The sequence below is a fragment of the Apostichopus japonicus genome, chromosome 20, assembly GCF_037975245.1.
Source record: "Apostichopus japonicus isolate 1M-3 chromosome 20, ASM3797524v1, whole genome shotgun sequence".
In the NCBI taxonomy this organism is placed as follows: Eukaryota; Metazoa; Echinodermata; class Holothuroidea; order Aspidochirotida; family Stichopodidae; genus Apostichopus; species Apostichopus japonicus.
In genome coordinates, this window is record NC_092580.1 from 14,798,755 (window position 1) to 14,811,916 (window position 13,162).

A 13,162-nucleotide genomic window follows, 5' to 3' on the forward strand; every position below is an offset into this window, starting at 1 on the left:
TCTTTTTATTCTTGTTGTTACTAGAGGGAAATGGAGACTGCAATGTTGGAAAAGGTGGAGGATTTGGGAGAGAGAGGGGCAGGGGAGGGGAGGGGAGGGAAGGGGGTCAGTGAAGAAGAGGAGGATAAAGATTATAACTGACTCTTTAAACCTAGTATGATCTTGCTTCCTGCTGATATGCACCTATCATGGCAAGTTACATTATCACAAGAAAAATTTCATAATCAGTTATAAACGTCAACCCACTCATGTCAAGCCACTCATGTCAAAACTTTCAGCACTCCATCACTATGAACTTAATAAAAGTACAAGGCTCTAATCATGAGTGTATCTTTCTTAGAAAACGATATCAAATTCACAAACTCATTGTGATATAACCAATATCTACTATTGTATAGTATTATTTTATCATTTGTAACTTATGAAACATATCTTAACTATAATGCAAACCTAGAATTTCACAATTTTAGCCACCTCATTGCTAAACTATGCCAGTGATTAAAAAATCTATTGACTAATATCAATTCTCATTTGTACATTCTAAAAGCAACACTACGCCCCAAAAAACTTCAGTGCCCTTTTTTTCCCTCTACTGGCTATTGGCAAAATTTCACTGGCATTTAGCCAGTAAAAAGGCTGAATTTCAAGGTCTGTTTAGTTTAGGCAGGAAATAAAATGAATATATAAACTAGATATGAGGCAAAAGCAACAAAGCTCAAATTTGACCATCTAGTTAATACACATGGTAAATATTATTATTACCAGTATTATTTCCTGCCATTTGTGAAGCCCACAATCAAGTCTATCATCCTCATGCAATGAATCCAGCCACTGTATAGTGAGAAACTAAACACAAAACTGTAGACAAAGTTTGGTGTCAGGTTCCAAACTTGACCATTTCCTCAGGCAATCTGATGGTTTTAAATTTGGATTATAGATAGCTAATGCCAGCAACAATGTAATTATGACAATTTTATAGCCAAATCTGGGACACAACTTCCCTGAAGCAAACCATGAACTACATAGTAAGTCCCTGTGTTAAAGCAAGCACCTGTCTGTGTATTCCCCAGGATTTTAGTGGAAAATGAGGTTAATGTTCAGTGGAAGAATCTATTGTACAGGTATATGGTTATTTTCAAAATAGTACACAAATGCACTGCAGCACATTTTACAATAAAACCGTTTTAATTAGCCAACCCAAGCAAAGCAGTGTGCATGTACATTTAAATAAGCCTGTATGGTGTTTTTCGTAGTGCTCTGTAAAATCCTATAACACAAGAAAAGTATGGACCCAACTTTTTTTTTCAAAATAGCATTGTTAAAAGACGACACTTCGAAAATCTTGTAGATTAATTCTTTCACTCAAACACATACACATCACTTATTACAGTAGCTTTTAATCTGTTAACTTCAGAGCCCAGACAAGAAACCAATTGAACAGAATCTATTAGGAAACACTGTCATGTCCAATGTCCACTGTCAAGTCCAATGACGTACAGCAGGTTTATCTTACACAAGAACCATGCATTTTATAAGAGACGGATTTCAGGGCCTTAAGAACTACTACACCAAGGTCAAGCACAAAATAATTTTAAATTAATATATTAGTAAGTTCTAAAATGACTATTAAACAAAGTAACTAAGGACCAATAAAGGTGTGATTTTATAAGCCATATATAACCAGGCTTTATCACAAGTAGATCACCCCCACACATGTGTGCATTATGATAAAAGAAGGTTGTTATTTGTTTTCAGTACGTCATCCACCCCCACCAGGCTCAAGTCCCTCCCACGACTACATGAATTAAGACAACCAGTATTAGACATATACAACCAGCTACAGTAGATCAAACTCGATCTTTCACATCTGCATCAGTTCCAACAGTAAATTTAAAATTCAGGCGAACTGAAAAGCAATGATCAAGTAAACTAGAAATTCCATGCTGGGACAGAAATGTTTAGATAAAGTATAAACATTCCTGCCTGGACTGTAATAAACAGAGTCATCAAGCCATCTGTGCAAGAGTATACTTACTATAGGTCTGCACTGAAGTGATGGTACTGTACCTTCGCTGGAAAAAGTATAGCTTTGATATATAATATGAAACATGCAGGGTTGATTAAAAGGCTATGAAGTAATAACTAAGGCTAACAACATGTTAGGAGTCTGACAATAATTCATCTGGCATCTCTGTAATCCCATACAAACATTATTGACAGGCTTCATAAACTTTTAAGTTGAATTCCCAAAAGTGTGAAGAAAATGCTAACATATAAATGATGCTTATCAAGTAATGTTTTAGAGTGATTCATCAAATCTTGAAAACTGTCAGAGGATGTAAACAAAGGACCAAAACTCATATGGCAATTTTTTAATTGGAAACCAAAAATTGCTAAAATTCAAGCAGTCATACACCTTACATGAAATACTCATCTCAAAATATTCACCTCGTTATGATATTTTATTTGACGGGGAATCCAACAATAGACTGCTAACGGATGAACCTTAACAGTAGTCAGTTTAGTCTAACTAACTTTCTTTGAAAATCATCCCAGTTTTGTAAGATTTCTAACCATTTTTTTCTTTCTACAAATCCTACAAACACAACATTCTCCATCCAGCTAGCTCATTTATACCGGATCAAATCATGGATCTGATGTATTAAAGCTACATGAATGGGGCATCCTTGCATTTGGTTGTAAGCTTGCATCATTTTGATCATGACTCCCCATATGTACATAAATCATCTTCAAGAAATTGGATAGGCATTTGTATGTAATCTGTTACATACCATGCAGAAAATATAGTGTTCCACAAATTTTAATGTTCATAGTAATATATGTTTGTTCGTTGTCTCTTGTTTGTTTGTTTTTCATTTTTAAACATTTGACATGACAGCCCTACACCTTGATTTAGTGTTCCACAAATTATGTTATAACTTTATTATTTCTTTCTTTAACATATGAGGGTAATGTCTTATTTCTTCGTTTTATTGCAAACATTGTGAAACAAGCTAATGTGATCGATATATTCAAACATGTTTCCAGTAACTGTATTTTTCCTTCCAAGATCTAGTACACACTACTCAGTATCAGATATTTCACAAGTTCAATGTAATATGACTGTATAGTAATCAAAGCATCAAGAGAACATCAGTGAAGTACTCAGGATCAAGGAATAAGATGAGTCATCCTGCATCTGAAAATATCAATCAGCTCTCTTCCTTTCACAGAGTAAGTAAGAATACTGAAAACAGAATCAATATTCAGTAGCTAGCTTTCTTGCATAATATCAAACAAATTATCTTTTATTTATGTATTTAAATAGCAGCATTTGACAGTGACCACCTCTTCTAAAAGTGTATAAAGTAACTTGATAATGTAACAGTTATATGGAAATGACACTCATCCAGTTTAATGCATGGCTTTGATTAGGTGTGGCTTTTAAGTAATTCAGACATGAATTTTTGTAATATATATATATTTTGTTGTTATTTTTGTTTTTGTTTAGATATGGTTCAGCAGTTTAGAATTACAGCCATCCCTAATACAATATTAAACAATTAATTTGATTTTGCCTAGGCTGTTCAGGGTAGTTACTATGACAGTAGGATACTTTAAACAGGGGGAACACAGAAGGAAGGTGAACAAGGTAAAAGCATCACACAGTGTATGGTACAGTGCTTAAGACCCTTACCCTTTTGTAAATATTTATTATTATCTGCTTTTTGAACTTATGGTTATCATTTATAGTTATTAACTTCTCAAACATAAGGATTTATCATTCAAATTTCAGATACTGATCTCTTCTCTGTACAGTTTCCTCTATATAGCTTGTACAGGAGACATTATGAAAGATTTCAGCGCCAATTATCTCGATTTGGATAGATTCTGTCAGATTTTTACCATCTGTCTCAAATAATACATTTATAGCATACCACATTTGTCTCCGTAGGGAGCAATGAAACTAGACCCAAGACACTTTTTATTGTCTTTCTGATTCATGTAAAATCCCTAAATCATTTTGTAACAGTATCACCAACATCAAATTTCTGATTAGCTGCAGCAAGTTTTCAAAATTCAAATAATTGAATTAACTTTCTGATCATGGAAGTTCAAACACATGGCTTAGGATGTCTTCATTTTTTTGGCAGTTTTCAATTAACAACTGATTATACAGCAGCATTTCCTATTGCATAAAATGTACTATATAGCAAATACTACCAATAAAATAAAGGAATTCTCAGTTTGTAAAGCTCATTATTACTTCATATGATATGTTTATATAATATCACATGATGTCACATATTTTGTTTCAAATCCTATTTCGGAAAACAAGTACTTAGACTAGACCTACAGAAAGATCTGGAAACTATTTAGAAATATCGTTTAGGAACGTACGTTAATATTTATCCATTCCTGTACTTCCTATTATATTCATGCATTGTATTTTCCATGTTTACAAAAAACTTTAATTTTTGCTTATTTATTTTGTCAATTCCAGGTTTTTGGTGTCTTTCCAATATGAGCAACAAGATAAAGTGATGATGCTGATGATGGTGCAAGGATGTAGTCATCTAAAACTAGATGCCTTTAATCATTATGACAAAACATGGCCCACATTTACCAATGACACACATACAAACATTCCATTGGCATGATCTTGTCAACAAACATGTTCTACTCTATGATAACATTTATACTCATCACCAAAATAGTTTTCCCTGTCAATTGAACACCTGTGCTGTTCCATCCACATCTTGCAGCAGTCAGTGCATGCTGCACACAGATGCATGGAATATAACCACTCCCAATTCCAGCACAAGATATCCAACATCACAGTTCTTAATCATATAGATACTCTCATTGCCGTGGCTGCCTATTTCAATGACATTTCTGTTTTAAAAAAACACTCATATCTTTTATGAATAAACACCTACCTTTTTCCAACAGAAAGGATTTAGAAATCCAAGTAAAAATCCACAAAAATGTTGTTGAATGACTTGTCTGGTGGAGCCTTACGGTGAGTACTAATTAGTCCCAATCCACATATTGTGCATTATTATCCAACAGTTTCTGTCCACTGACAGTATTGCTAGCAACTGCAATGAGCAAGTAAAAGTTGGCAGGGCTATGCAAGCACGCACTGGTCTGCGGGAATATTTTCATAATTTATTCCCTGCGTGGCTGGCTTAGTCAGAGGTTGTTTTTTTCGTGTTTGATTTTGTGAGTAGGGAGAGAGAGCTATGTGTCACATTGACTTCAAAAAGAGTGTATAGAACATTAAACAAAAAGGTTAAGTCTGGGACTTATTTGTAAATAGAGAAGAAAGCAGCACTGTGCTCACATAGTTATTCTGTTTTTACAATTTTTTAGAAGTGATGAATGTCTAACATTGACAAGCATGAGAATCAGCATGCTTAACATCAATCGCTCTGTAATTCCTTCAACATATAAATAGATGTAAAATGATTCTGTGCATTGTTTTTCACCTAAAACTGTGTGGACAGACACTACAGTACAGTGTTTAAATAGATGTGTTTGTCCTGACAGGGAGTTACATGACCTTATGATCCATGGTTCAGAAGAAAAGGATTATTAGACTCCAAGCTTTACTGTTTGTTTCTCTTTTAATACTGTTATGTCCCATCTGATGGGGGTATTTATCCGGGATCTTTTTTGAGATGAGCATAGGATCTGTTATTACTGAATGAGCAGAAAATTTATAGTTTTGGAAGACAGGGTATAACTCATATGATATCAATTTTCAAAATGGTCGAATTGCTAATATTACAAAAGTTGCACATGTAGACTTAAAGCAGTTTTATACACAAACCAAAAATATGTTAGTCTTTTCCATCAATAGAAAGCATTGCATGAATATGTTAGTGGATAAAATGATGAGTACCATCAAGACTACATGTATTATACTCCAGATTTATTTTTCTTCTCCATATCTGTTATAACAATCACAATATCCTCTACCGCCTACAAAAATAGTCAATTTAAGGTCCATTTGTTGTATTTTATTTGATATTGTTTTATATGTTTTGTTTTGTTTTGTTTTGTTTCGTTCTTTCTTTCTTTTATTACAGCTAGTAGCTTCTTTAGACCCAACTAGTACCATTTGGTAATGATACTAGTGAAAGAAAACTACTGTGCACTTCTATAAGATATTGACATTAACAAGCATTTCTGAATCATGCAAGATTACTGTATACATTATCATTACACAACCATGTGAAATACTGCACATTTGATAACATAAAATGTATTGCGAGGGAAAAAAACAAACAAGTCTCTTTTACTAGACAGACATTGTCTACTCCACACTCATCTATTGATTATTCTGCCGAGGGCTCTCATCCGTGAACGTTGAATAGTAACATACAATTTCAAGGGTACGCAGTACACAGTATATGGCGGAGGCTCACTTCAATATATCAAACACTATGCTGTTAAGCATGGTTTACTTTGCAAAACCAATACAAATTCCATTAGCAGAACTTATTGTTTTGTATAGGCTCTTTACTAAGATCCTTCACAGTCAATACTAGCGATTGTTTTTTTCAAATGAAAAGGAGAAGGTCATAGGATCATAATATTCTTAAATAGTTAGTTGTAAAAATATAGAATAGAAATATATAGTAAACAACTTTGAACAAGAAATATATACGGAAGCTCTTTGATATCAGTATCTATGAGTATAGAGCAGTTGTGGGGATACAAGTGAGGAGATGTGAACAGTATCGCAACATTGAACCTTTCATGAAAATTCATTGAGTTATAAGGACAAACCAATGAATAAAATGTGTGTATGAAGTAACACAGAGCTTACAGATCAAAGTTTTATCATCAGCTTTGACAAATAAACCAAAGCTATGACTTAACTTAAAAGCATGTATTCTCAATAATAGGCTAGAATTTTTTGGGGTTTTATAAAGGACCACAAATTTCATGTTTTCATTTTTGGTAGTGAGCAACAGCAACAATCTACAGTAGTTATCTGGTTAAAACACCAAAATTTATACAGTTGGTATTTGTCAAATTGAAATATTTGAGGTCTGAACACTTCCTGTAGGAAGTTAATTTAACTGTTTGAAGGCCTGTTTAAAGATTAACAAGTTTGTGGTCTGGCTGTAACAAATTGACACTGTTGTGCAAAGTATGTACATTTGAAGGGATCAAACTGTTGATTCATTAAATTACACAGAATACACCAACCCTTAGTCAACACACCATGTCTGAATCATGCCTGTAATAGGGATGAGTGGGATGAAGTTAATGTTGCTGTTTTAACACAGTTCACAATTCAAAGCTCTCTAGACCGTATATAGCAAGTGTGTGTAAACTGACATCAGAAATTCAACTAACATTCTAAATACACCAAATTAATATAAACTGAATTAAAAATCAAACAAATAAGCCATTCATGGTTCATATCATTCTTTTCTGCCATTTAATTATTAATAATCCATCCCTTCCAAAAAGTTGACTCCTTTCCCTTGCAATTATGCAAGACAGGCATCTGCAATGTGGATTTTAATGGTGCTTGAAGGTTATTTCATTCTCTTCTTTTACTTTATACCTGGAAGGAATCAAATAATCAATCCACTGATTTCTACCACAGCAAAGGGCCTGGATGCTTCTCAACTGAAGCTCTCTCATTATCATCTTTAATTACATTTTACCTCATTAACATAGACACACAATTCTAGTTTGATTTAATTTACAATCTGGGGAATTAAATTTTGATGGGTGAAACTTTTTCAGGTGGCAATGTGTAGGATGATTTACAAATGAATTTTGCTTATCGGCTTTAAATATTCATGTCTGAACAAGTGACTCATCAAGATTTAATGATGTTTTTTATTCAGCGATGAGAGCAATCAGCTATAGTCCAGCCAGACGTGACTCAAAAGTTGTTTGTAAATCATTTTAGGTCAATAAAGACACACAAAATTGTGCAGAAGTGGTAGAGGGTAGAAACTGGAAAGTTAAAGGACTTGTAAAAAGTTGGATAAAGACAGATATATGCGAGCAATAAGTACTGTTTTTTTGTTTCTATTTTTGTTCATATATGTTTTGTTGCTTTTTTCTTTGTTCTATTAGTGTGAATGTGTGTGTGTGTGAGGGAGGGGGGCAGGGGAGGGGGGCAGGGGAGGGGGAAGGTTATGGGATAGTAATGCTTTCCATTAGCAGTTTTAAAATCATCCATTTCATCTTTAAAGAAATCTTCGAAATATGATGAAAGCAGTTGGCATATTGCTACAATGTGTGGAAAGAACTTTTTTTCTATAAGGTCAGAAATATTGAGAGAAAAACTGTCGAGACACCAATGACATTATCTGCGAGGAGATACATGTACCCTCAGAAACCTTGAGGCCAGCCATGATTTATGTCAATAATGTTCAGGAAGATTTATTGATTGTTATTGTCTAGCACAGAACCTCTTCGAACCAACTATTGTAAATGATCAGAAATGTTTATCAAACAAGTAATGTTACCTATAACTTAAACGTTAACATTCAAATGAAATTATAAATCTTCAAAAGTGACAAATAAAACGGTGCATAAAGTTCAATTTTTTTAAGGGGGAATGAAGGGATGGATGTCTATGGCAACATCCCTCTAAATAATTTAACCACCATCTGGTGACTTCTTAGCAATCAGTGGCCTGACTACAGGAGCAGAAGGCATACCTCCCAAAGATATATCTGCCCCCCCACCCACCAAAAAAAAGCAGTATTGTTCCTTGCCTTTAGAAGTTTTTTTTTATATTGTAGTACCCTTCTCTCTTCCCCAACCCCCCCCCCCCCCACTCTTCTAAAAAGTCTATCTTGCTACATCCCTGTTTGCAAAATCAGCACAACACTGAAAATGTCTGTTTGTCTGTATTCTGTGTGTGTTTTTGTCCCTTCTGTTACTGTTACTTGTCATTTAGCCTTTGAATAAGATCCTGCTAGGATCGAAACGTCAGGCCAACTTACTTTTACACATTCTCTTACACAGGCTCTCTAGTGGATAAGCAGTTTGCTAACAGTTTTAATTTATTTTGATTACATATTGGACAAAATTAATTTCTCCATGCTCTTCTATAAAGAATGGACATCCTTAAGTCCAGGCTTCTAACTAGTTAAAAACATTTATATATAGGTAGGTGCTCTTGTAAATACTCTCCTGTAACGCTTTGACACATCTAATATAAAATTGAGACTACTGGTACAATGAGGTACAATGATATTACACCCTCTGATGCTGGTATAGTCTAGGTAATTTTGTGGATGATCATAGCGTACAGATATAATCATACAAAGGTACCTACGTGCACAAAAGGATATACCAGCAGAATCAATTGTTCCCTTGTAGTCACGTTCAGGTAGTCAAGGATTAGGATTGTAAATTTTACAAGTTGTCTGTGAGCAATAAATAAGCCTTTAATATGATAAGATTTTCAAAAAGACGAAGGACTCATAGAAATTTCACAAACGCCAAAAAGCAACCCAACTGGAAATGTGCCTACAGCTTGTAGACAATGCAAAAACTTAAACCATGCAGTGCTGTGTTTTTAACCTTTGACATTCCTGATACAAAAGATAACCAAAACAATTCAAGACATAACAATGTAAGGAAAGGGGCTCTAACATCATATATTAAAATCCTGGTTCATTGTCTAAACATCTTTGAAGAAAGTGAAAGTTAGTCTATGATATTCACATAATAGATATGACCTACCACCTCCTAGGGGTAGACATTTGCTTTCCTTCAAAAGAATATCTGCCACCAATCATTTCATTTCCAGTTTGTTCAACAGAAACTTGACACAGAGTCATTAACATACATATGTAAGATACAGCAGTGGGATTGGTCCACTGAAAATGAATATTCATCCAATGAAGATATTAGTGGGAAACATAGGGCATAGATGTCATCATTGTTTCTTTTCTTCTTCGTTTTTTTTCCAGAACTTGCCAGTTTTATCCTATCTCACCTATTTCTTCTATTGTTTGATATTAAAACAACCTCTGAAAGACAGAAGACAGACTACTTGCATGAAGGACTAGATTAGCTGTACAAAGCTGTTTAAGAACTACAATTACTTGACAAGAGGCATCTATCTTCTAGACATTTTTTTGTCACCCCCAAATTCACCTAAAATGGTCTCCTTACAGTACCAATTCTATTCTCCAATGCCACAAAAACAACCCCCATGACCTCGAGCCAATTCAATCCTTTCAGGATTTCACATTTACCTCCATGATGTGCACTGGATCTGCTCCTTTAATAACTTAACCTTAAAAGAAATATTTTGATAAGCAGAATGCATAGAAATATAACATTCCAATGAGTTCAAAACATAGATTACATGCACACTAATGACAGCATTTTAAGGTGTCATGTGATAGCCTCAGGCTTCATACACCTGCTCATTAGCAGACGTTCCAAACACGCAGGTCTTTTATCAGCTGGAACTATTTCATTATGTTAACGAACAGACCTGCTCTTTGGTTGCAGCTCCTTATTACCTATTCAGTAGACAGAATCTCTCTCTACATGAACAAGGAAATCTTTAGACGGATTGTTTACGGATGATCATGTCTAAATGGTGTCTAGAACAGGAACTACAAGATGGACAGTTTTTCTTTTACTTTACATCCTTTTAGTTCAATACTCTTAAAATATGTCTGAGTAATGTAGTCCTTCTTTCATGCAACTAATTAGGGGGCTGTTTTCATTCCATGCTTGACATTAGCTACTGCAAATATTAGCAGACACAACAACACCATGTGAAGAAACACAGTGGATCACGGATACTTTAATTTTTGTTTTTGAATTGGAAAGTTATTTCCTGATCCCATCTGTTCAATAATAAGACCACTTTTCCTGAAACTAAGAAAGAGGAACTTACCAGTCCCCTTACAACTACTGCACTCTTGATCTATGAGGTCTACAGTAGAGTGAACTGGTGTTAAACCTTCTGAAACTGACCCCCCCTATAGCTCACCATGACTGGTCACCACAGTGACTGGTCACCACCAGTCAACCTGTCTCCTTATTCTACCACCCACATTGTGTGTCTAGTTCTGTGCATTCAAAACCTTCCAAATCTTTGTACAAGTGCCATGAGGTCAAGTGAGGAAGCAGAGTAAATAATGTGATGTTTATACATTTGGCAATTAATTGTAGTGCTCATGAAATATAATTTAGTGTTCAAATTTGAATAGCAACTGAACTTTGCCTCTTATAAAATAGTATTGAACTTCCTCCTCTGTACAAAAAAACTGCATGTATATTTGCATTTGTATTGAGCATAATTTTGCATAGCATTTTGTGAGGTGACACCAGATAAATTATTCCCAGTGTGCAGTATTTGCCTCTTTCAAAGTATCATGGAACTTCCATTGTACCAAAAATGCTATACATATGCATCTTTATCTCCATTGTCTAACTTATTAATTATGTTAATTAAGAAATATTAATAATGTCTGCAAACCTCTCATAGGTCTACAGTACACCAAACTCCTCATATAATTGTCATCGTGAACCTGTAACCATAGCAAACATGCAATATAAAGAGAACTTGTTATAGTTGGGCTTTTGGGATATGAAGTGTGTCTATTAAACTCCACTACTTGAGGTTAACATTTGATATATTAACTCAGTTTCATATACAATCATTAACTGCGTAAAAGGTCACAGAGATGGATCATAAGCCACTTTGAAGTCCAGCCATCTGAATCAATGCAAACAATTAGGAAAACAGACTCCTATTAAGCAGAACTGGAGCCTGTCATTGTGCTATAAGCACTCTCGTAACAACATTGTGAAACATGAGAGTACCATTTACAGTGCTTTAAGCATTTTGCAGCAGTTTAAAGCATCACACAGCATTGTTTGTAATACTTTCGTTTCTAAAATAAAATTCAGTTTCTTAAACCTCTCGTTTCCAATGACAAGATGCCATATTGTCTGTATAATTTGAGGTAAGAGATAGTATATAATAACCAAATTGTTATCTTTCATTTTTGTCATCAGATGTTATTTTTTGTGACACAAAATTATTAAATTACCCAGTACTTCCATTTTTTGTTTTTTCAAAAGGGTATACAAAAACTTGGCAAAAACATTTATAATGTATATAGTGGAAAAAGGCTTATAACACCACATGACATCTGCCCTCATCCAAGTGTAAGATGATACAGGGCCTGTAAGAGAAAACCACAAGCAATAATTCAACTGTACAAACAAATTATCACTACTTGTAAATAGTCAAAAATTGCTCTCAGAAAAGACCATATGTTGAAAAATTTGCTTATTTGTATAAGGATAATAACAGGTGAATCAAGGCCACCTGCATTGCTCCCAGACAATATGCATAATGCTACAAAGTAGAGAATAAGCTGGAGGATCTTGACTCACTGAGTCACTTCATAATTTTCTTAGAATCCAGATCGAATTGCAAAAGCACACCAGAAGAAAAAGTTCTTTATTTTGGTTGTTGCAACATGCTTAAATATGGGGGTAATGCACTAATTACTGATGACTTTCCAAGTCACCATGAATGTTGTTAAATTTGAAGCTGTTGGTTTTGTTAACATTCCAGACCACAAAGATAGGAACATGTAAATTTTGGTATACAGCATCTTCAACACTCTATATATAGAATCCATGGATAATGCTTACTGCTATAGTTCATTCTCAGGTACACAAGACTGTAGCAAACTTGGACAACTACTAAACGAACCTCTAAAAACTAATTTATTGCAAGATTATGTTTCACTGGATTCCTGGACAGAAATTGCAACTTTCCTTTGATCACATATAGATCCCCTTAAACCCACTCATAGTTTAGGGGCCTATATGGTTTCCAAATTTATAACAGTCTGTTTCTAAATTAGAGGCTTCCATGTGGAATAGATAGACACTTACACCTGTCAAATTCATGAAATGGTCTGTGCCCAGTAATGGGCCTCCAAATCCCCAATCATATAGAATCCAGTCAGACAATCACATTTATAGTTTGTACCTTATTTATTTAGCCCATATGTTCAAAATATGACCGAGCCCAATAGACCCAGAGCAGTGTGACCTTTGAACTCATTGTTATATCACAATAGGACAAGCTGAAGGCAAATCCTTTCAGAAGCAAAGTAAAAATTTT

The 13,162-nt window shown here is 34.5% G+C and overlaps 1 protein-coding gene across 11 annotated transcripts in view; it reads right to left on the minus strand.

Moving 5' to 3' along the window:
- Positions 1-13,162, minus strand: part of LOC139962107 (neural cell adhesion molecule L1-like) — a 133,018-nt gene that overhangs the window by 75,436 nt on the left and 44,420 nt on the right. For 3 of the 11 annotated variants that reach the window (XM_071962003.1, XM_071962000.1, XM_071961997.1), the window contains exon 1: positions 4,941-5,102. The exons of the other annotated variants lie outside the window; for them this stretch is intronic. The gene's annotated coding sequence lies outside the window, so the exon portion shown is untranslated. Of the gene's footprint in view, positions 1-4,940; positions 5,103-13,162 lie in introns of those variants that run through there. 11 annotated transcript variants of the gene reach the window in all.